Source organism: Sciurus vulgaris (genome assembly GCF_902686455.1).
Source record: "Sciurus vulgaris genome assembly, chromosome: X".
NCBI classification, from domain to species: domain Eukaryota; kingdom Metazoa; phylum Chordata; class Mammalia; order Rodentia; family Sciuridae; genus Sciurus; species Sciurus vulgaris.
In genome coordinates this window covers 124,792,931-124,815,340 of record NC_136471.1, presented here as the reverse complement: position 1 = coordinate 124,815,340, position 22,410 = coordinate 124,792,931, and the positions used below count along the sequence as shown (strand labels likewise).

At 42.2% G+C, this 22,410-nt stretch overlaps 1 protein-coding gene across 1 annotated transcript in view; it reads left to right on the top strand.

Annotated features, from left to right (window-relative positions):
* NHS (NHS actin remodeling regulator) overlaps positions 1–22,410 on the top strand; it is a 333,348-nt gene that overhangs the window by 256,552 nt on the left and 54,386 nt on the right. The window lies entirely within an intron of this gene.

Below are 22,410 nucleotides of genomic sequence, written 5' to 3'. Positions count from 1 at the left end.
GTAGGTCTATTTCTGGACTCTCCATGGTACTCTGTTAATCTATATGTCTACTCTTGCCAAAACCACAGTGTCTTGACTTTTGTACCTTTGTAGTAACTCTTGAAATCAGATAGTATAAGTCCTCCAAATTTGTTCTTCTCTTTTAAGATGGTTTCTACTATTCAAGAGCCTATGCATTTTCATATACATTTTGGAGTTAGCATCTCAATTTCTTAAAAAAAACATGCTGGGATTTTGATTGGCACTGTTTTGAATCTATAGATGATATGGGGGGAAACGGACATCTTTAAAAATGTTGTGCCTTCTAATCCCTGAATATGATACAGTTTTCAAACGTGTAGGTCTTCCTTAATTTCTTTTAGCAATTTTTTTGCAGCTTAAATATAGACAATGAACATATCTTCTATTAGATTTATCCCTAGGTCTTTAATATTTTTGATGCTATTATATGTATTCATTTTCATCTCATTCTCTAATTTTTCATTACATATTTTTATGTATTGACCTTATATCCTCTAAATTCACTTATTAATTCTAGTAGTGTTTTATAGATTCTGCAGGGTTTTTAACTTCCATAATCATGTTTTCTAAATAATGACAGTTTTCTTTCTTTCTTACCTTCATGCCTTCTTACACTGGTGAGAGTAGATGTTTTGAATCCTTCCCAATCTTAGTAGAAAGCATTCAGTGTTTCACCATTAAGTATGATATTAGCTATGGACTTTTCAGAGATACCCTTCATCAGGTTTTGACAGGCTTCATATGATGAGTTGAGAAGTGTTTCTTCCTCCTCTGTTTTCTAAAAGAATTCCTATAAATTGGTGTTATTTCTTCCTTAAATACTTGATAGGGCTCACCAGTGATGAAGCCATCTGGACCTGGAATTTTCTTTGTGAGAAGAGTTTTAATTAAGAATTCAATTTCTGGAGTTGGGCGTGGTAGTGCACTCCTGAAATCCCGGGCTGAGGCAGGAGGATCTCAAGTTCAAAGCCAGCCTCTGCAAAAGCAAGGTGCTAAGTAACTCAGTGAGACCCTGTCTCTAAATAAAATACAAAATAGGGCTGGGGATGTGGCTCAGTGGTTAAGTGCCCCTGAGTTTAATCCCCAGTACAAAAAAAAAAAAAATCAATTTCTGTAGGATGTGTGGTGTGTGTGTGTGTGTGTGTGTGTGTGTGTGTGTGTGTATTCTATTTCCCCTATGTCCCCTGCTAAGTTTTTTTATTCAAAGACTTCTCCATTTCATGTAAGTTGTTGAATGCACTGTAGCTTGGAGTAGGCAGAAAAATCAAAGATATCACTCACGGTAGGATTTTGAAGAGAAGAGACTTGAATAGACAAGCGGGGAATCCTGGTGAAAGAGTAGTGTGAGAAAAGACATGGGAGTGGGCTCTCCAGTGGTGTGGGTTGCTGGACATGGATTATGCCAGTCTTATTGAGGGGGAAGCTTTGGGTGAAGAAGTGGAAGATGATGATAGAAAGAGGACTTGGAGTCAAGTCAATGCCACATTGAGAAGTTCAGATCTTATGTAGGAAATGATAAATGCCTACATGATTTTTAAGCAGGAGCATGAACTGCACAGACCATGCCGAATGAAATGGCTTGGCATGATGGGCTGATGGAAAGGGGAGTGAGGTGATGGAATTCTTCTATAGCTGGTGCAGTATGCAGTGGTCAGCACCATCTAAAGAAGAGAGTTGGAGGGGCTGGGTTGTGACTCAATGGCAGAGCACTCGCCTAGCATGTGTGAGGCACTGGGTTTGACGCTCAGCACCACATAAAAATAAATAAATAAATAAAATAAAGATATAAAAATACAATAATATTTTTAAAAAGAAAGGAGTTTGATAAAGAAGGGAGCTAGGACAGAGTGTACAGAACTTGACATCTTCTAAAGGAAAAGACCTCTAAGTATTTATTTCTTTGCACACAACATGATGTTATGCATCTGGTACACACTTACCACTTACCTGCTATTATTTTCTCTGCTCCCATATCCATCTCCTCACCTAGATATCAAGTTCTCCATGGGATGAGCCCAAGATTTATTTTTGCTAAATTATCAGTGCCCAGTATGTAGTAGACACTTAGTTGATAGTGAATGAATGAAGGGTGAAAGTGTGAATAAGCAAATGAGTGAATGAACAAGCAGATTTTTTTAAGAAGTCTTTTAGGATAGGATGGGATGGGATAGGATAGGTTGTGGTAACACATAAACAAAGCTCAAAGCTTTAACACAATAAAAGTCCTACTCCTTTCCCACACAAAACCTGTGTAAATCTAGAACATGTAGGCCCCACGCATAGGGGGAAAGAGAACCAAGGCTCTAGGGAGGCTTTGTATAGACCAAGCCTAGTAGTGGTGCCCATCACTTCTGCCCACATCCCCGTTAACCAACATACAGTCATTTGACCCAATTGAACTTCAGAAGGAGCTGGAATATTTGGTAAACACTAGGGAGGACAATTAGAAAGGAGTAAGAGGTAACCCTCAAAATGATTTCTTTTTGCTCTTAGTCTGGGAGGAACATAAGCCCTGGAGACATTAGGGGACTACCCACACAAATTTCAGACCTCTTCTGCCAATAGAGCTCTTGATTTCTCTGGCCTGCTTCTCAGGCCTCAATATTTATCACAATGGGGCTCACTCATTGCTAATTTTTAGAAGCCAATTCCTCCAGAAGAAACTGTGAGCAAAATGAAGCACTAATAGACTCCACCATCGGTTACCCAGTAGCTCCAACCAGAAGCACAAGTGGAGTGAGGCACAATGTGGGTCAGGGCAGGGAGTTTTGATGATGAACCTCCCAGGAGTCAGCAAAGCAGTCCAGCTCTGGGAGGCAACTGTGCTAAGCTCACACCAGCTGCCTAAAGAGAACTGCACATCCTTTGTGATCTGGAGTCTCCTGTTCAGGATCAAAGTAGCTGCCTCGGCAGGGCCCTGAATGTGCAGCAAGGGCTCAGAAAAATGTGGCTGGGGTGTCTCATGTGTAGGCAAATGTGGGAAGGGAAGCATCTCAGCTGGGCTATAGTTAGTGTTGGTTTTCAGAGTGGTGTGAGGATCAGAGATGATGAAGGCTAAGCAAATGGGATGAAGCTGGGAATATAGTGGGGTCTCAGAAGGTGTTAAAGAGATGAAGATAGATAGCCATGGAGCAGGACAAAATGATAAGTCTCCCAATCTCTTTTTTAAAAATGTTTTCTCCTGGAGGCTGCCTCCCTAAGCAGGGTCATGGACAATCTCCCAGCCCCACTGCACCAATCAGTGGTTCCTTTTAGGGTTTCCTACCTTCTTCTTTTCTTTTGAAAGGTACAGTTAGAGTGAAATCAAGACTATAAGTCAAATATCAGCAGTCTCAGAAAAATGAGCCACGTGAGAAATAAGAAGTAAAGCAATTGGAGGAAATAGTGAAAGAAAGGATTAAAGACAATATTATGGCCATGAAATGAGGCCTGTTCCCTCCCTCACTCTCTTCCTGCAGCCTGGCTTTGCTTCTTCTCAAACACTCACGCATGATCCTACCTAGGGGCTCTGCACTTGTGGTTCTCTCATCTTGGGATTCTTTTATCCCACATTTTCACACAGCTCATCTCTTCACTGGATCAGGTATCTACTTAAATGTCATCTTCACAGAGAAGCCTTCCCTCACCATCTCTCTTAGGTCGGGGCCCCCAGAAATAGATGCTGAGGCAAGGATTTGAGTACAAGTAGTTTCTTTGAGTGATGGATGCAGAGAACCCAAGTAGGGGAGTGGGGAGGCAAGATGGAGGGAGAAAGGATCTGATAGAAGTTACCATGTGGGCAGCTGGAGCTCAAGCCTGCTGGGAAACTCTGGAGGAAGCGGGTAGAGCATCCTTCAGAGTTATCTTAACCTCAGAGGAGAGCATCAGCATCTACTCAAGGGCTGCTCTCAGGGGAACAGAGATCTAACACTCGTGGCTTGCCCTGCTTGTGGGCCAAGCACTCTCCCATCACTGGAGAAAAAAGTCACCTTCAGGCAGAGGGTCTCCAAAAGTCCCAAGGAGCAACTTTTGGAGTGTTGACATGAATGCTGTGGGGATGTTGTCAAGGCTAAGCATCTGCTACACCACCGTCTCCAAAACAGCAATGATATCATTCTTGATCTCCTTACACCACTTTCTTACTTCCTCACAGAAGTTCAGCCACTTGACATAATATCTGTTTGTTTGTCATATACCTCTCTTGTTAGACAGCAAGCCCCAGGAGGACAGAGACCTCGTAGGTCCTTCAGTGCCTCAGAACAGGATAGTAGATGCTCAGAAATTATTTGTAGAATGAATGAATATTCAGAGAAAGATGGGGACTTGTCATTGACATCAATGTTATCCTTGGCACTTATTATCCTTCACATGTGAAAGTGTGGAAGAAGAGCACAAAAATAAGTTGCAGGAACAAAGACAAGCATCACACAATGGGGGTCTAGGACTGATATTCCCACATGAGTCGTTAAAGAGTGAGGACTAGACAACAATAAGTCATTCCAGTTTCTTGGTCTGATTTTCCAGGGACTCAATGATTTCATTCATTTTTTAAGGCATAAAGGTTTATTTGGGGCTCATGGTTTCAGAGGTCTCAGTCCATAGATGGCCAACTCCATTCTTTGGGGCCTGAGGTGAAGAATTGCATTCTTGACATGGCCATAATCACTATTACTTTTGCCCCATATACCAAATGCAAACAACAACAATGACAGGAGAGTGTTTGCAGATTGGGAAATGTAATGTCTACAAAAGGGAAAGTCTAGTCTTAGGACATTAGAGGACCCATGTCAAGGATGACAGGAAAAAACTGTGGAAGGGACAGAGAATGAAAGTAGTGAAAGTGATGGAGAAACTGCAGTCCAGGGAAGCTGGAGACAAGAAAAGGACCTAACAATTTCTTCATTTTTTAAAGTTCTCACTAAAAGTCAAATATTCAACTGAAATGTTATTCATTTTTTAATTTATTTTTATTTTTTTTATTGTAAACAAATGGGATACATGTTGTTTCTCTGTTTCTACATGGAGTAAAGGCATACCATTTGTGTAATCATACATTTACATAGGGTAATGTTGTTTGATTCATTCTGTTATTTTTCCCCTTCCCCCCACCCCTCCGACCCCTCTTTTCCCTCTATGCAGTCCTTCCTTCCTCCATTTGTTATTCATTTTTGAGATGAGTTTTTGGGACCTATCTCAGTAAGCACCACTCACCCCATGCCCCAAATCCTTACTTGATACTAAAAAGACCCTGTTGATTCAGACCTTGAGCTGTCTACACCAGGCTGCTGGCTTGAATTCCCCCCAGGAGGAGGAAACATCTAAAGTTCATTGACCCCCAAAGGCAGCTTATTTGGACCACCCCGGTGGATCCTGTCCTCTGTGAGTTTGCAGAAAACTCTACCACAAAGGACACTGGCATTTCTGGAATGGACTTCAGCCCATAGCCACTATGTAATAAAGACCATGGGGGGCACAATGGTGAGAGGGGTAGAAATTTGGGCAGCTCTATATGCCACTCGTTGCAGCTGGGTTTTATTCTGAAAAGAACAGACCTTTCCCTGAGTGGATAAGAGGCAAATGAACATTGTACTCATCAAACCCAGTGGCTTGACAGTTTTTAAAAGAAAGTGGAAGAAAAAGTCAGAACTTTGGCCTAAAGTTATTCTTAAATAAAATGAGATTCCCAAGCCATGTTTAGGTGGCAGTTACTTCTCTTTGGTATTTTTGCCACTTCACATAAACATCCTTGTCCTGATATTTAGTTCCCTGCAGAACTGACAGAAGAGGTCCCATGACAGCCCACAAAAAGAGATCTGTCTGTCTACACAGGACTAAGTTGACATCTTTAATTTCATTCACTAGCAACTTTGGGAAACAGCCAGTTAGAGGGGTGGCTTATGGGGTTGTGTGAGTGTAATGCAATAATTAATGGTTCTCATTTGTTACTGGAATGACCAGATTAGCCAGCTGTTTTTGCAATGTGAAATTCTATCAAACATACCTATTGCTGGGGTTAATCTGTTGTTAAAACAAGCCGTGTGACCCTACAGGTGGATGACTTGGAACACTGATTGGGCTTAAAACAGACCTCTGGGTTAATGTTGTTGATTCATTCCACTGGGTTTGCTGGTTGGTGGCATCTGTGTTTTAACCTCTCTTCCCATTGCTGCATGGGTCTGAGGCTATAAAAGAAAAACACTGACAAAAATACCTTCTTGCTCTTTTCTGATCTTGCTCCTTGGCTAAGTTGATCTGGCCTTGATGTCTGGGAGCCAGTGAAGCTCTGCAAGGAAAGTCAATGTGCAAAGCTGGATGGCCCTGTGAAGGCAAGAGCCACGGTGGGTTGGGTGACTTGCTTCAAGGACCCGGGCAGGCATCTCAGCCTGGGCCAGGTGCAGGCACCCCAAAGTCCCCAGACATTGCTGAGCTCAGCATTTTGGCTCACTGGGTGCTTGCAGCATTGGCTACTCTACAGGGCTGATTTGGGCAAGTATGTGCTAGGACAAAGAGTTCCTTTGCCTGCAGAGTCCTAGAGATAATTTAGAGGTAGAGTTTGGGGAGAAAGAGCAAAGGGGGGCAAAAGATAGTGCTTAGCAGAGCTGCAGCAGAAAAGCAGAACCCTATTTAGCGCACCCTCCTGCACAGCCCTCATTTCCGCGAATGCCCTGAAGCAACCAGAAAGTCAGCCTGACTTCTGTGCATCTGGTTTTCCAGGAAAAGCTTTTGTTAATGCCAACTGTAAATTGAGGGGGTGGTTTTAAGGGTGTTTTCTAAAGAATGAAAACTTTGGCAGATTATTTTTATAGTGTACAGCTGTATTTACCAACATTAAGTAACCTTGTTCATTCATTTGGCAAGCATTGTTGAGCACCTACTATGTGCCTGATGCTGTGCTTAAGTGCTGAGATATGGAAGAAATACTTCTTGTCTCAGAAAAGCATGTGGTCTGATAGGGAAAGAAGCAACTACAACAGGGTTTGGGGGTGCTGCCATGGCAACCCAGGCTCCCCCCAGTTCAGAAATAGTCATAATTAGGGAGTAGTTCTGATGGGCTTACATTTGTAGTAATCTAGAAAACATATCTGCTAAGCAAATTAAAAGATGACAAGTATAAATGACTTAAAGGGACAGAAGAGCATCCATTGAAACAATAGAGCAATGAAAGCAGAAGTCCACTGTAATGAGCAGGCAAGCTTCTCAAAGCATTGGCCTAAAAGGGACAAGCTTCTGATTACACCATTGCCATCTGAGCTGAAGAGAGATCAGGAAGAGAAAAAATGTCGATTAAAAGGAAGAATCCACAAGATGTACAGAGTGAATCATTTATGGCACTAAGTCACATCCATTTGCACATGTTGACACACAGGCCAGTGCTCTAGACCATTGCTCAATGGCAGGATGCAAAAGAGTCACAAGAAAGCTCATTTCTAGCCTCAACAGCTTGTCTGAAGCTCCACTTTGGGTGGGCATTCCCCTTCATGTGGCACGTTAGGCTTGAGCTCCTCATCCTGGCCACAAAGCCCCTCCATTGAATGACTTTAGTATTCCTTTCTGGGATTCAACACAGTTACCCCATACAAACATTGGCTCCTTCATGGGCCAGTGGTGTGGGGCAGAAAGATCTTGGGCTTTGGAATCACATATACTTACTTCAAGTCCTGGCTCTAGCATTTATAATTTTGGGGTCTTCTGGGCAAGTTTCTGAATTTCTCAGTACCTAGTCAGGAAGCTGGAAATAATAAAATATGCATCCAGGTTTTATTGTGGGAACCAAATAAGATGACTTATACTGGGATCCTAACCCAGCGTGTGCTTCATCCACATGCCTGAGTGGTGTTTGTCTTCCCCCTAAGCAGCTCCCTAATCTACTCCTCTCTGTTTCACACAACTCCTGGTCCAGCCATGATGAACTTACTCCTTGAACCCTCACTGGTAGGCTGTGGCCTTCATATTAGGTTGGATTCTAGGAAATTGCCAATATTCAAATCTTTTTTTAATTTCAGAAGGGAAATTTCATATCATTCACCCTCATGCTTCGGCATGTGCTGATATCTCCCAGCATTGGCCTCCCTCCCTGTCAATCCTATCTGTCCACTAATGTCCCCCAAATTCAGTGTTACCTCTTCCCTGTACCTTTTCCAGAATCAGAGAGCATTACTCTTGAACTAGAGTGGAAGTCGGGGCTTCCCTCAGGGTGCGCACTTCATCCTATCTTGTATAATCATCTAATTTGTCTAATCTGGCTACCAGGTTCTAAACTCCTTGAGGGCACTGATGGTGTCCCTTTCTCCTGAAAGTACCTCTGCACGGTCCTTGGAATATAATAACCGATGACACATTTGCTTTCCTAGACCCAAGTGCATTTAGATAGGGCCTCTAGTCTACTTGGAAGGTATTATAGTTTGGAAATGAAGTGTTCCCCAAATACTCCTGTGCTAATGCAGGAATGTTTGGAGGTAAAATAAATTGTGACAGCTATGACCAAATCAGTGCATCCTACCTTGAAAGGACTGCGTGGTAAACTAGAGGGGCAAGGCTAGAGGAGGTGGGTCACTGGGGACATACCCTGGAAGGGTTCATCTTTGTGGTCCCCTTCCCCTTTCTCTGTCCGCTTCCTGGGCACCATGAAGTGAGCAGCACTCCTCTGCTGTGTCCTTCTACCATGATATTCTTCCTCATTTTGGCCCAAAGCAATGGACTCAGCTGACCATGGACTAAACCTCTGAAACTGTGAGCCAAAATAAACCTTTCTTCCTCTAACTTGTTCTTGTCAGGAATTTTGGTCACAGCAATAAAAAGCTGACTAACACAGAAGGACTGGGCTCAAAGTCTTCTTGTGAGCCTCTGCACCTTGCCAGCCAATACTGGGGCCCAAGACCTGTGTTCTCTATCGTGACCCTCTAGTATCAGTTGCCTGCTACAACTGCTCTCTTCTCTTCCCACCCCAGCCTCCCTCTTTAACAAATCAACCTGAGAAGACAAATGCAACAGAAATGCCTTCAACTTGGGAGGGGAAGTAGGGTGTTATTTATCTATGTTGAAAGATTATTGAATTTTTGGATCCTCAATTGCTTATTAAAAGCTATAAAGTCGAACCATAGGAAATTGCTGATATCCAACTATTTTTACCTAAAAAAAATGTCAGTTTCATCTGATTCAACCGAGTTCCTTGGTATTTGGGCCCATTCACAGTCACTCATGGGTGAAGCTGTCTGATCCCTGTGTGTGGTCCACTCACCAAATCCTTGGTGGAGAAATCCTCATGGAGGCTCCTTGCAGCTTCTGATGGGTCTGTGGCCTTTGGCAGATTCTGCCATTGCTCGTGCAGTTTCCATCATAGGCTCTGGATTCAAAAAAGGCTAGCTCATTTCCCTTTTCCCTGCAGGTGCCAACATAAGTGTTTGATCTCTGGGATAAATGCCAAGACCTCCAGGCTTGAGTTTTCAAGTTTTATGGAGATCAAAGGCTGTCCTCACCACTGCGTGGGCTTCTCTGTGCTGTTACTCAACAGAGCCAGCCCAGCTCCTCTGAGGGCCAGTGGCAGAGTTCACCAGAGATGGAGATGGGGAAGGAAGGGGAGGGGCTCTTAGTTCTCTAAATATGATGGCACGTGGGGCACATGAGCATGAAGGGCAAGAAGGTTTGGAGATTTTTCTCAGATGAATTGTAAATTTAAAACGCAATAACTTTCAATGGATTTTAGCTATTTGTGAACTAGCTCCACCTGAATAGAGACTGGGAGTCTATCATAATTTTCTTGTTTTATGTACCCAAAAGAGTATGTGGGACCTTAACATCATCACATTCAGCACCTTCAATCATTTCATGTGACTTTCAAAGTCCCCTTTACTGTGCATTTTTTTAGTAGAAGATACTCTGAAGACAAAGGAAAAAAATCTAAAACTGAATTCATTTGTCATATTGCAATCATTTTGCAACTATTCAAATAAGTAATTGTGTCACTGTCATTAGGATTCAAGATTTTTCGGTGTAAGAGAAAAGAGATCAATTATGAAATCAAGGAAGTTAAATTAAAACCTGTAATCTTAGATTTGAATTGGAAGTAGCAGTTTAAACTCATGATTTTTTCCTACCTTCTGAAGTCTACCTGTCTTCTAGTAGTGTCTACTGAAGAAGCCTAGAATTAATGACAACCTAGCAATGTGAATCCCCCTGGTATGCAGAGTGTGGTATCTAAAGGCTGCTCCATCTAAGAGCAGCCAGGGTTTCTTGAAGAAAGGGCTGATTCCAAGACAGGAGCAGCAATTGTGCAAGACGAATCTGGGACACCTCCCTCGGTATCTCTGCAAAGTTAGCTAGACCCAGGTTAATTGAGTCACAAGGGAACCCATCATTTCTGACACCAGATTGAATACATCCTGGGTTAAGTAATCCCCACTCATCTAGCCATGTCTTTATGGTGAGCACAGAACTCGTTACAAATATTTAGGCTTTGGGGTGGAAAGTTCCTTGGAGAAGAATGCCTTTTGACTTGCAGACTCATGTATTATAGCTTCTTTGTTGGCCCAACAAAGCGCATTACTTATTTTCTGCCTATGAAGATACTAATTAGCACGTAATAGTTCTAAACAAGTTTAGTAGCGGTGGTGTGTGGGGCCCATTATAAGTATTTCAAATTCCCCCATCATTGCTGATGATCTCTTAGTAAATTTTAAGAGACTAACCTCTACCTGGGAGACTTATTAGCATATGTAGTTCGATGTCACATGCTAATTACCTCACTGCTTCACAGTCTAACCAAGCCAAGTGCATCTGTCCTTGAGGACCAAAGAGGCTCCATGAACCCTATTGGGAAATAGGACCCTCTTCCTTGTTATCCAGCTGTTGCATGCACAGTTTCCTAAATAGAAAGGAGGGTCTTCTCATGCTTTTTCTGACCTGCCTCTCCCAAGCCAGCTGCACTTTCTTCCCTGGAATGTCATATGTCATGTTATGACATTACATCTTAGTTTGAGCAGGAGTGAAGGGACTTTAAAATATACTAATCTTTGTTAGTACTGTGACTTCTTTCCTTTCTGTATTCCCACAAGGAGCGCCTGCTCTTGAGGGGCCAAGAGTGCCAAAGGCTGATACTCATGGGCTTCCCTACAATCAATTTCATATAGTTCTTTGCAAATAATGGAAACAGATTTGTGACATTCTCAAAAGGGTTTTACTTTTAAAGAATTCTTGGAATTTTGAAAGTTGCTCTTCACTATTCATTTGTCTCTCCTGAAAGATCAAATTCCTTATTTCTGATCAGGAATATCTTTTCTATGCTCTAAGCTGTTTGCAAACTGGTAGCACTACCAGAGTCTCTTCAGGGAATGTGAGCTAATGAGGCATGGACTGGACCAAGCCTACATTTCTCCTCCTGATTCAACCTCAGGAGGCTCAGGCATGGAATCCTGGAAAACTGGCACAAAGAGTTCATGACTTGTTGGTGAGATGGTTATTTTCAGTCCCAGTTGCTGGTTTTAGCAACTTCCATCTAAGAAACAGTGGCCCCTCTACTAACGGTAACCTTTGGGTTGATCTAACTATTGGATTGAACTATTGAGATAACTTTTGTAGGCCAAAATGGTCAAATATCACCAATGTAATATGGTTCAATGTAATACCTACCTTGTTGCCTTGTCTCAGTGGTCCACCAACTGACAACATCAGCATCCCCTGGGCCCTCATTACAAATGCAAATTCCTGGACTCCATCCCAGATCTCATACATCAATATCTTTTTCTTTTTTTTAACCAAGATCTCTAGGCAATTCTTTGGCATGTTGAAGTTTGAGAAGCAATACTTTAAACCATTATGTTAATATTTAGGTCTGTCTTTGAGGGTAGCCTTCTAAGTTTCCCAACAACATGGTTTGTATTGGTACAGCCTCTCATACAATGATGGTTCCTTGTTCAGAACAAATATTTCCACCAGCACTGTTGAGCCAGGAATGGTACATTTAGACAGAAACAAATATGAATCCTTTACCTATTATGTGTGTTCTATGGATATGATAACTTAAACTATATGATTTCTATCTATTTGCCTGACAATTGCCACTTTCGTGTTGGGTGTTTTTAAAAGGATACAACTTGGATATATAAGGATATATATCTCCAGTCTGCTTCCCATCCCTTTGATTAGGGAGATGGGCCCTGGGGTAAACAGTGCCCTGGTAGCCTTTATTGCAAACTGACAGTGAAAGGAGAGGCCTCTTCATGCGAAGGACAGCAAAATTTCAAGTTCAGCTCATGGGACATTCACAATCAAAGGAAACTATGAACTAGGTAAAGATTTTTTAAAAGAGATGTTCATTGCAGTGTGTTTTATAAATTGGAACTAATCTAATGTCCAATGCTAGGAGAATGACTAAACTACAATATATCTGTGTGGTAGAATATTATGCAACTGTTAAGAAATATTGTTTCTGAGGAATTATATGAAGAATTTTATCCACAAGGGAAAATTCTTTTTACTTTTAAAAAGTATTCAAGAAGGCATGTATGTCAAATGTTAACTATATAAAAATGCACAAGAAAATTAACTGCTTGGAGACATGCTAGTGAGCTCATAGGGCCTTAGGTGACAAGATTATCTATGGTTTTTCTCCTATTTTAGATATTTTTGAACTTTCCACAGAATTCTACTCTTTTATTGGGAATAGGAGAAGTCTTCGAAAATTATATTTTATTAAGAGACTCTGTGTGTTTGTGTGTGTGTAATAGAGAATTTTAATCTTTGTAACCCTTTTACTTAATATATACTAGACATGTAATAAATGTTTGAAAGAAAGGAAAGAGAAAAAAAAGATTGAGTGAATGAATAAATACTATACCATAAGCACTTAGATGACAGGGACCCTGCCATGGACATCTGTGTGTCCCTTGATTCCTAGCCCAAAGCTTCAAGAAAGTAGCTGCTCAATCCAAGTGTGTGAACATAAATGAATGTCCAGATTTTTTGGACTGCTAGACATGTCAACTTTATCCAATAAGTTTTCTTACTTAAAAACCAAGTTAAAGCCAGGCAAGGTGGCACACGTCTGCAGTCCCAGTGACTTGGGAGGCTGAGGCAGGAGGATGACAAGTCCAAGGCCAGCCTCAGGGACTTAGCACTTAGCGAGGCCCTAAGCAACTTAGTGAGACCCTGTCTCAAAACAAAAGCAGGGGAGTCCTGGTGATGTGGCTCAATGATTAAGAGCCCTGTGTTCAATTCCCTTGCCAAATAAACAAAGTTAGTACTTCCCTAAGTCAGTGTTATCTATAGCTTAGAGGGTCTTCTAAAACATCTTTGGGCCATATGTACTCTCCATGCAAGACTGTGCCCTCCTCACCTGCTTTCCCAGTCCTTCTGTTTTTGCTTTCTTTCTGCTGCCACACTTCCCTCTCTGCCTCTCCTCCCTAACCTCTTTTTTTAAAAAAATGTTTTATTTGTTCTTTTTAGTAATACATGACAGTGGAATGTATTTTGACATACCATACTTACATGGAGTGTAACTTCCCATTCTTGTGGTCGTATATGGTGTGGAGTTTCACTGCTTGTGTAATCATATATGCACAAAGGAAAGTTATGTCCATTCATTCCACTGTCTTTCCTGTTCCCATTCCCCTCCCTTCCCTTCATTCCCCCTGTCCAATCTCATGAACCTCCACTCCTCCCCGTCACCCCGCTGCCTATTGTGAGTCAGCATCCGCATATCAGAGAGAGCATTGGCCTTTGCCCTAACCTCTTTTGATGCTAGTCTGCCCCCTCTCTAGACTCCTATGGTTGAGAATTTCTTCTTTATATCGGATCTAAATTTCATCTATTGTTATTCTGTAGATAAATAAAACCCATAGTGGTGCAAAACCTCACTTGAGCTATTTGTGCCAATTTCATTTCCCTGCCAAACTACAGGGAGTCATTAATAAGCAACACAAGCAATCAAACACAATTCCTTTAAGCATTTACATGGGACAGTGCCTGGTATTGCCAGGATTGTAAAGAAGTATAAAATGTGACTTCTCTTTTATTTATTTATTTATTTTTATTTATTTATTTTGGGAGGGATGCTGGGGATTGAACCCAGGGCCTTGTGCTTACAAGGCAAGCACTCTACCGACTGAGCTATCTCCTCAGCCCCCCAAGATGTGACTTCTCTTGACAGGACTGTATGGACATGGTTGCAGAGCTAAGGTATGTGTACGTAACCATCTAAGGAAGTCTGAGAGGAGTGCAAAGAAGAGGTGGAAAACTGTCCCAGCAACTCGGAGGGAAGCTTGGAGGTGGGGTAGAGATGAGAATGTTGTGGGGGAAGAGAGGCTTAGAGGATGGCTACATGGCAAGCCTTACGAGTATTGTATGTACACAAGGCAACCAAAGTAACCAAATCACACCCTTCTTCCCTGAGCCAATTCCCTTCTGGGTTGTTTGTTCTGGAAAGCACAGAATGCAGAGGGACAGAATATAGGAAAGGCAAGGAATTCAGGTATTTCATATATGGAGTAGCTACATGTTACCCAGCCTTGTGTCTTTAACTGGAAAGGGAAAAAAAAGGGAGTTCATGTTTTTCCATTACTGTAACAAAGGTTTTCATCAGTATCATCTTCCCATGATAAAATGTAACAGTGTTAGCCTCGATGTAGCTATTAGTTGTTTCTGGTAGCTTCAGAGTAGCTCTTGGCAGGGGTGACCTTTGGGGCACCCAGGCTCTATAAGAGAACACAGGGCAAACATTGGTTTCTGTGGCTGGGTCATCCCAAAGTTTGCTCCCTGAACTGAAGAGCTTCTGGAATCCTGAAATAAAATGGCTGGTTTCATAGAGTCTGGGTGAAGAATTTTTTTGTTTTGTTGGTTTGTTTGTTTTGTCAAAGGATAACCTGTGAAAAGTGATAGGCAGCAAATTATGACTAAGAGCCATTTAGGGCACAGAAGCCAGCCCTGGGAAGTACATGGACCCAGGAGACCTAGGCTTTGAGTTCTGTCTCTTCCAAAACTCAGATTTTAGGTCAAGTGTTTGGACATAGGTTTCCTCATAAAAATATAAGAGGGGCTGCCTAAACAGTGGCTTTTACAGTGTGTTGACTGCTACCCAGAGTAAGAAATGCAGTTTTATATCACAACCAAGTATACACCACACACACACACACACACACACACACACACACACACACCAGAAATAATAAACAATAGCTTTACAAAACAATACAATGCACTGGAATATTTTCTGTTGTACTCTATTCTATTTCATTGTTTTTTAAAAATGCTAATCTTGACCTGCTGAATGGATTTCACAGTATACTAATGGGTCATGCCCTGCAGTTTGAAAAAACACAGAACTCCATAATTTCCGAGATCCCTTCCAGCAGTAGAATCCCACGACTCTGCTATATTCCTAAAGCAATTTTCTTAGAACAGTAGCAGACCTGTGACATCATTCCATGCTTACATTCTGGAGGAAGCTCATGGTGTAGAACATGTTAGCAGATGACCTAAAGATAAACAAGTAAATTATAAACTGCTCCTAAGGAGAATGTACAATATTGAGAGTTACGACCTCCAAGTCATTACACTAAATGCTGCCCTAGTCAACAGATAGCAGAGACTGGGGATACTGTACCTGTCAGAGAGGTCATAGTCTCCCCACTTATGGGCAGCTTTCTTTTCAGTTTCCAGAATGTCCGATGCCCAAAGAGTGATCTCTAGCAGCCTCATCTTTGTTTATATTTCACCCACTAAGAAGACAGGAGAAGTTAAAAATGAACAAAAGAATATATAATCTTGGAGAGCTCCAGACTTTTCCTCATTTGAACTTGGACCCTGCTCCTGGCCTCTTGGTCTTTTGTTCCCAGTACAGGAAAGGAAACTAATATTGATTAAGCAGTGACATACCAAGGACTTTTATCATTGAATTGGAACCTTAGTACTAGTCTGTGAAGGCTCTGTGATTCCCATTTCACAGAGTAGGGGACAGAGGCCCCCTTAAAGAGTTCAGTAACTTGCTCTGGATTCCATTGCTCCTGTGATCAATCCCTATTTTTCCACCCACCATCCCAATCTGCCATTGCTTTAGCAGTCTTTTTGGGTAGATTTTGGTGACTAGTGGAAAGCAGAGGCAGTCAAAGTGAGCAGGAAAGGAATAAGAGATGCCAACCCCTACTTTATAAAGATGGGGAACTGGAGCTCTAGACATGTTCAATGACTTGGACAAGGTCACATGGTAACAGAACTGCAACTAGAATACAGGCTCCTAATGGTCTTTCCATAGATGTCTGACATTAAAACAACAGTGACAATTAGCAGCCCTCCTGGTATGAAGCATCATTTTGTTTTAGAAGCTGGGAAAAATATTTCTATGGGCAAAATCATTCTAGATTCTTTTAGTGTGTAAACACACAGACATATTCTTCTATTCTGTAGGTGTTGGAATATTTTTAGGTGCTGAAAAGTGTCAGGAAACCTAGATCTTTCTGATGCACAGGGGGTCTACACTAGATGCTTTGCCCCTAGTGGAGAACAAGTCTCAATTATTATGGTTCTACAGAAAAGGAAACTCAGCAGGGGCAGTGTCAGAAAACCTGGCTTTAGTTTTGGACTGCTCTGCAGGTGGCAGGAGCCTTGGCGGTTCTTACTGTCCCTGTACCCTACCCTGCTCTCTCCTCTCAGCTACTAAGCAGAGTGGGCAAGGGGCTGGTTGCCAAGGAAGGAAGAACAGGTTGGAATGAATGGTCTCACTTGGTGAAATCCCTTCTCCAATCTCCCAGCAGATCTGGAAACTCAGGCAGCTGCAACAGACTGAGCAGATTTCCATTTTGCTCACCAAGCTGATGGCTGCTGAGAATGGCTTCAGCATAGCAGGGAACCAAGAAGCAAACTGACTAGATATCTGTGACACTATTTCAGACACTTACCAATGTATTAATGTATAATATTCCTCATTGTTCTATTATGGGGGCATCAGAATGGATAGTTTGTGCAGGGATATGATCCTGGCCAAAAAACTGTGATGTGTGTGAAAATAATGGGTAGAAGGGCAGGAAGGAAGGTTAGCAAAGCTGTGTGTGGCTAAGTGTATGCTGTAGACCCTCTAAGAACATTTTTTAAAAATGCCTTCTCTCAGAAGGAAATTATGGCATTTGCCAGTAAATGGATGGAACTGGAGACAATCACGCAAAGTGAAATAAGTCAGTCCCCAAAAACCAAAGGCCGAATGTTCTCTCTGATATATGGATGCTAACACACAACAAGCATGGGGGGAGGAAAGAATAGAAGTACATTGAAGTAGAAAAAGGAGAACGGAGGGAAGGGAAGGGGGTGGCAATGGGAAAGACAGTAGAATGAATCAGACATAACTTCATATATGAATATAGGACCAATGAAACGCCACACCATGTACAACCACAAGAAAGGGAACTTATACTCCATGTATGTATGATATGTCAAAATACATTCTACTGTCATGTGTGACTAAAAAGAACAAATAAAAAATGCCTCTCTCCTTCAGAGAGGTAAAAATTCCATTTCTGATTCACTTGGCATATCTTTATGATATTTTCACCATACACAGTACTCAGAGTTTGATTTTAGCTGTCACCTTCTCCCCCCCCCACCTTTTAAATTCTGAAGACCCTGGGAAAACAAAGCAGGAGATGGAGAAAAACAGTGGCAGGGGTAGAGACTTGAGATAAGGAGGCTCCCTAGGAAGGGAGGTTAATAATAAGCATTTTGCATTTGTCTCAGGGGTGATGAACTTCAAGGCAGCAAGAAACTCATAAGGCCAGGGCAGGCACAATCAGCTAGGTACCAACTCTAGCAGGGCAGGGGGATCCTGGGGGCTGGAGATTATATTTGCTCCTGATTTTTCCCCCCTCCCAATAGTTCCTAAAACCAAGCCTCCTCTTGCTCTTGGAAACGGGCCTGGTTTTTCTAAAGGAGTGGTGGCCATTAGTTTTCTCAATGTCTAAGTCAGCTGGTTTCCAAGGAACCCAATGATCACACCCACACTTTCACCCATGTCACTCTGAATCAAGATCTAGACAACTCCATTATCTCCAGCATGGGCCAGGGAATGAAGTGAGATTAGTTTATAAAGACTTCCCACTGCCCTACGGGCATTTTCTATGATGGCATTTTCTTTCAGCCGTTTGGTTTTGTGGTGTCTGTTTACAGTGCTGTTTGTCTTTCTGGGATGTAACAAATCTTCCCAGGCCCCTTCTAGGCACTGCCTGAAAGATTCACTCAATTCTTGGTTGCACCTAATGCTACGAATGATACTGAGAATGGCAGAATCCTTTACTATATTCTTTTTATGTGGCAGAGAGCTCACTGCCCCTCCCCGACCCCATCACCTTTAGCTTAGGCAGACCCATTCAAGATGATGCTTCGCCTCTTGGTTAAATCAAAGTCTATTGAATAGGAACCTTCAAATCCCTTTTGCCATATAGTGTAACAGAAGTCACAGGTTATTCCCACACTCAGGAAGTAGGGATTATGCAGGTTATATACTCGAGAGGGCAGGAATTTTAGGGGCCATCCTAGAATTCTCCCTACCACAGAGGGAACCCCAAATGTATCTAAATAAACATAGGAAAAACCTTGCTTCTCTTTGTTCCATTTTTATGAGAACAAAGGTTAAGAGTACTAAGCTTGCTCTTTTGCATAGTTCAGCAAAATGATGACATTTAAAAATGGAAGACAAAGTGTGCCTGAAGATGTGGGGTGGCCATGCCATGGCACTGGTGGAGCAAACTTATGAGAGAATGGCTTCAACTGTGGTTGAAATGGTAATCAGAAAAAGGAATTTTTTTTTTTTTTTTTTTTTTTTTTTTTTGGTACGAGGGGTTGAACCCAGGAGCACTTAACCAATGAGCCACCCTTTTTTGTATTTTAATTAGAGTCAGGGTTCTACTAAGTTGCTTAGGGCCTCGCTAAGTTTCTGAGGCTGACTTTGAACTTGCAATCCTCCTGCCTCAGGTTCCCAAGCTGCTGGGATTACAGGCATGCACCACCACACCCAGAAGGAATTGATTTTTAAAAAAAGATATAGTTTTCCCTGAAAGAATTCCATTAGTACCTGTCCGTCTGCTTCCCATGGACACATAATGCTGTGACAAAAGGACGTAACCGAGAGCGAAGTCATGCTCTTTCCTTCTCTAAGAGAGAGTCACCACTGTGGCAATTAATGAGTGAACTGTGCACCTGCTGATGCATGGCAGAAATCCATTATAGCCTCTCAATGGAGAAAGAAAAAGATTTGGGATAGGGAAAGATGGGGACCTCCTGACCCTGTAAAATGTTCTTGTGAGGACTGGTTCTTCCCAGGAGCTGTGACTTGGCCATCCATACTGGAATTCATGTGCTAGTCTTTGCATCTGCAAATCCCCAGTCCTGAGCAGCAGGCAGAGTTTAGCAGCCAAAAAACTCTAAAATTAATACTTTTTTGATATTAAATATTTAGTAAAGAGGAAAAAGTTTGCTGAATTTCTTTGCCCTTATTTTATATTATGCTAATTTATTCTGAAATTTGGGATCACCTACTACAGAACAAAGAGCAAGAACTATAATCTTTTTTGGTGTTTAAATCCTCTAGTTTAGAGGTCATAAACCAACCCTAGGGAACAGAAAGAGTATGCCAGAAGGCATTTCTTCTAACCTATTGCTTCCAGACATAAGGACATCTAAACTGTTTTCATACAAAGTCGGAGGACATATGCCCAAGAGGGCAGGGATTCCTCTGTGTTTGTTCTGTGCTGAATCCCAGCATCAAGGAACCTAGCAGTAATAGTTGATTGGGAAATGTTCCATGAGTGGATGGATATTTCCATTGTCAGCAATCTCTTTCCTTCTCCCACATTACCCAATTCCTTTCACTCCCAAAAGATCCCAAGGCATCTTCAAAACACATTTTGTGTTCTCAAACTTGCCTGATAATAAAAGTAACCTCAGGGCACTTTTCAAACATACAGATTATCAGGACTCTCTTGGAAATTCTGGTTCAGGGAGTCAAAATTCTGCATTTTTGAAGAACATTTCTGATAAGTCTTTTCTTCAGACCAACACTGAGATAAATAGCAGGAGCTCAACTCTTCCCTACACAAAGATTTGAGGAGCCATGAACGTTTGACCTGGTTTCTGAGGAGTTGTCAAACCCAATACCCTGAGCTTCTGACCTGTGGCACTGAGGGAATGAGGGACTATAAGAGTCTTATGGTTTACCTACAGTCACCTGGGCTCAGCCCTGCCTCCTGGCTGTCACCTTTCTGTAAAAGACAGGCCTAGGGTCGGGGGTACCCAGAAGCCCTTCTACTTTTGGGACTGCCCACTGAATTTCTTGTCCCTTTTTTCCAAAGGCAAACTTAATGTTTGTTCTATTCCTTCTCCAAGCTGTTACCAGCATATGAATTCATAGTTGCTTCTGTTTAGTTTGGTAATGACTTCTGCCCTGTTGGACCAGAGTTGACTGCTGCTGATTTTCTAGTCAATCTTAGGCAGTGAGCTGGACAGAGCCTTCCTCCAAGGGTAGCTAAGTAAAGCTTCTGTCTTCAGGATACCCCCTACTTTACACAGGAGAGAGAGAAAGCTCTGATCCAGATCTGGCCCTCCCCTTCTACACCAAGGCCCCCCATTCCTCATCTGAGATCTGAAAAGACCATTTTCTCCCTTAGTGATCCCTCTTAGGCTTTCTTATCTCTAGAACTCTGTGAACCCTGACTGATTCACGAAGCACTTACAGTTTCCAAGGAAGAAGTTGAGGTTATAGAGTAACTTGAGAAAGAAAAGTTGCTGCCATTTTTTCTTGGCTCCATAGAATGTCCCTAAAAAGACTCTCCCCCTACCCAGAGAGTTAATCATGCAATCTACATACCTTGAGCTTGAATCATTGGCTATCCAACACCAAGGAAGAATAAACCTAGGTCAAAATGTATTATCTGCTCTGTGGCCAAAGGTGAGAAAATATAATTGACTATTTGTGATTATTCTTGAGCCACATTGCCCAATACAATAGCCATATATGGCTATGTAAATGTCAATGAATTAAAATCAAATGAAGTTAAAATTTCAGTTCTTCACTCACTATCCCCATTTCGAGTGGCTAGCAGCCACTATTGTACAGCACAGCTGTAGAGAATTTTATCATTACAGAAAGTTCTATTGGACATTTTTAGAGGCACAGTGTTTTCCCCTTGACTCTGTCCGTGTGATGTTTCCTCACATCATTAGAAATGTGTCTTTGTTTCTATTGGCAATTCTTGTGGTTATTCTAGAAGAAAAAACACTGTTGGGTACTGCATTAGAAGAGAAAACAGGGGCTGGGGAGATAGCTCACTCGGTAGAGTGCTTGCCTTGCAAGCACAAGGCCCTGGGTTTGATCCCCAGCACCCAAAAAAGAAAAAAAAAGAGAGAGAGAAAACCACAAATAACTTTGGTACTTGGTGGGGGAGGAGGAAATGGATCATCGAAAGGTTGCATTTTTCCATTTTCTTTCTTCTATTCCCCTTCTAGGAAAGTATCCTCCCTTCTTTTCCATTTTCCTTTCTGCTTTTTCTATAGAGTGTCTTGTTCCATGTAAGATTTCTCAAAGTGAAATGGTAGGCCAGACTTCAAAGCGAAAAGGTTCAGAGAGGAATCAAAATTCTGTTTGGGGTACAGGGATAAATGGTTAGGGAGAGCACCCCCAAATCACACACTGGATAAAGAGGAAGAGAAGCAGAAAGAAGGGATGAGACTGGGAGGAGTGGGGTAAGCCCAGCCCAACCATCTGGGTCTGGACAGTGGGTTTGGAGAGTGAAGCCAACTGGGCCTGTTCTCACCATTCCTGAGGCTGACAGACTGCCCAGTGCTCCTGAGATCCTCTGGGAAGCCACTTCCTAATCAGAATCCTCCTGGGTCCTAACACCTGCTTCCATAAGGTTTCATCTTCAACTGTTAGTGGTTCCATCCTAGGTACCATGTATATATAAAGGCAGTAGTGAGTTAAATGTTCTTTTTCTGTTTTTCCTTCCTTGATCTCTTAGATGAGCTGCAAGTACCATATTGTCTGCAGTTTCCTCCCTTAAGACCCATTGCCCCTGAACTGCTTTCATTAAAGCTGTGCTCACCCTGGGTGAAACCAAGGAAAGTGGGCAATACCTTGAAAGGTAGCAAGCAATGAAAATGGGAAATGGAGGGAAGGATAAGGAAACCTCAGGGCCAGGGAATCTCAGGTGACAGAGAGCAGGGCAGGGTATGGGCCAAAGTTCAGGTGGACAGCAGGAATAGCACACAGAAGTACAACTGCCCTATGATCAGAAGGCTGGGGCTAAGGCAAACTTTGTATTCATCTCTGAGGCTTTCCTGTACGTTCTTGGATGGCAGAATTCCCACCCACACCCGCAACCCCAAGTGGATGGGCCATAGGCTTGTCAAGGTTGATGAAGTACCGTACCAGAGTGCAAG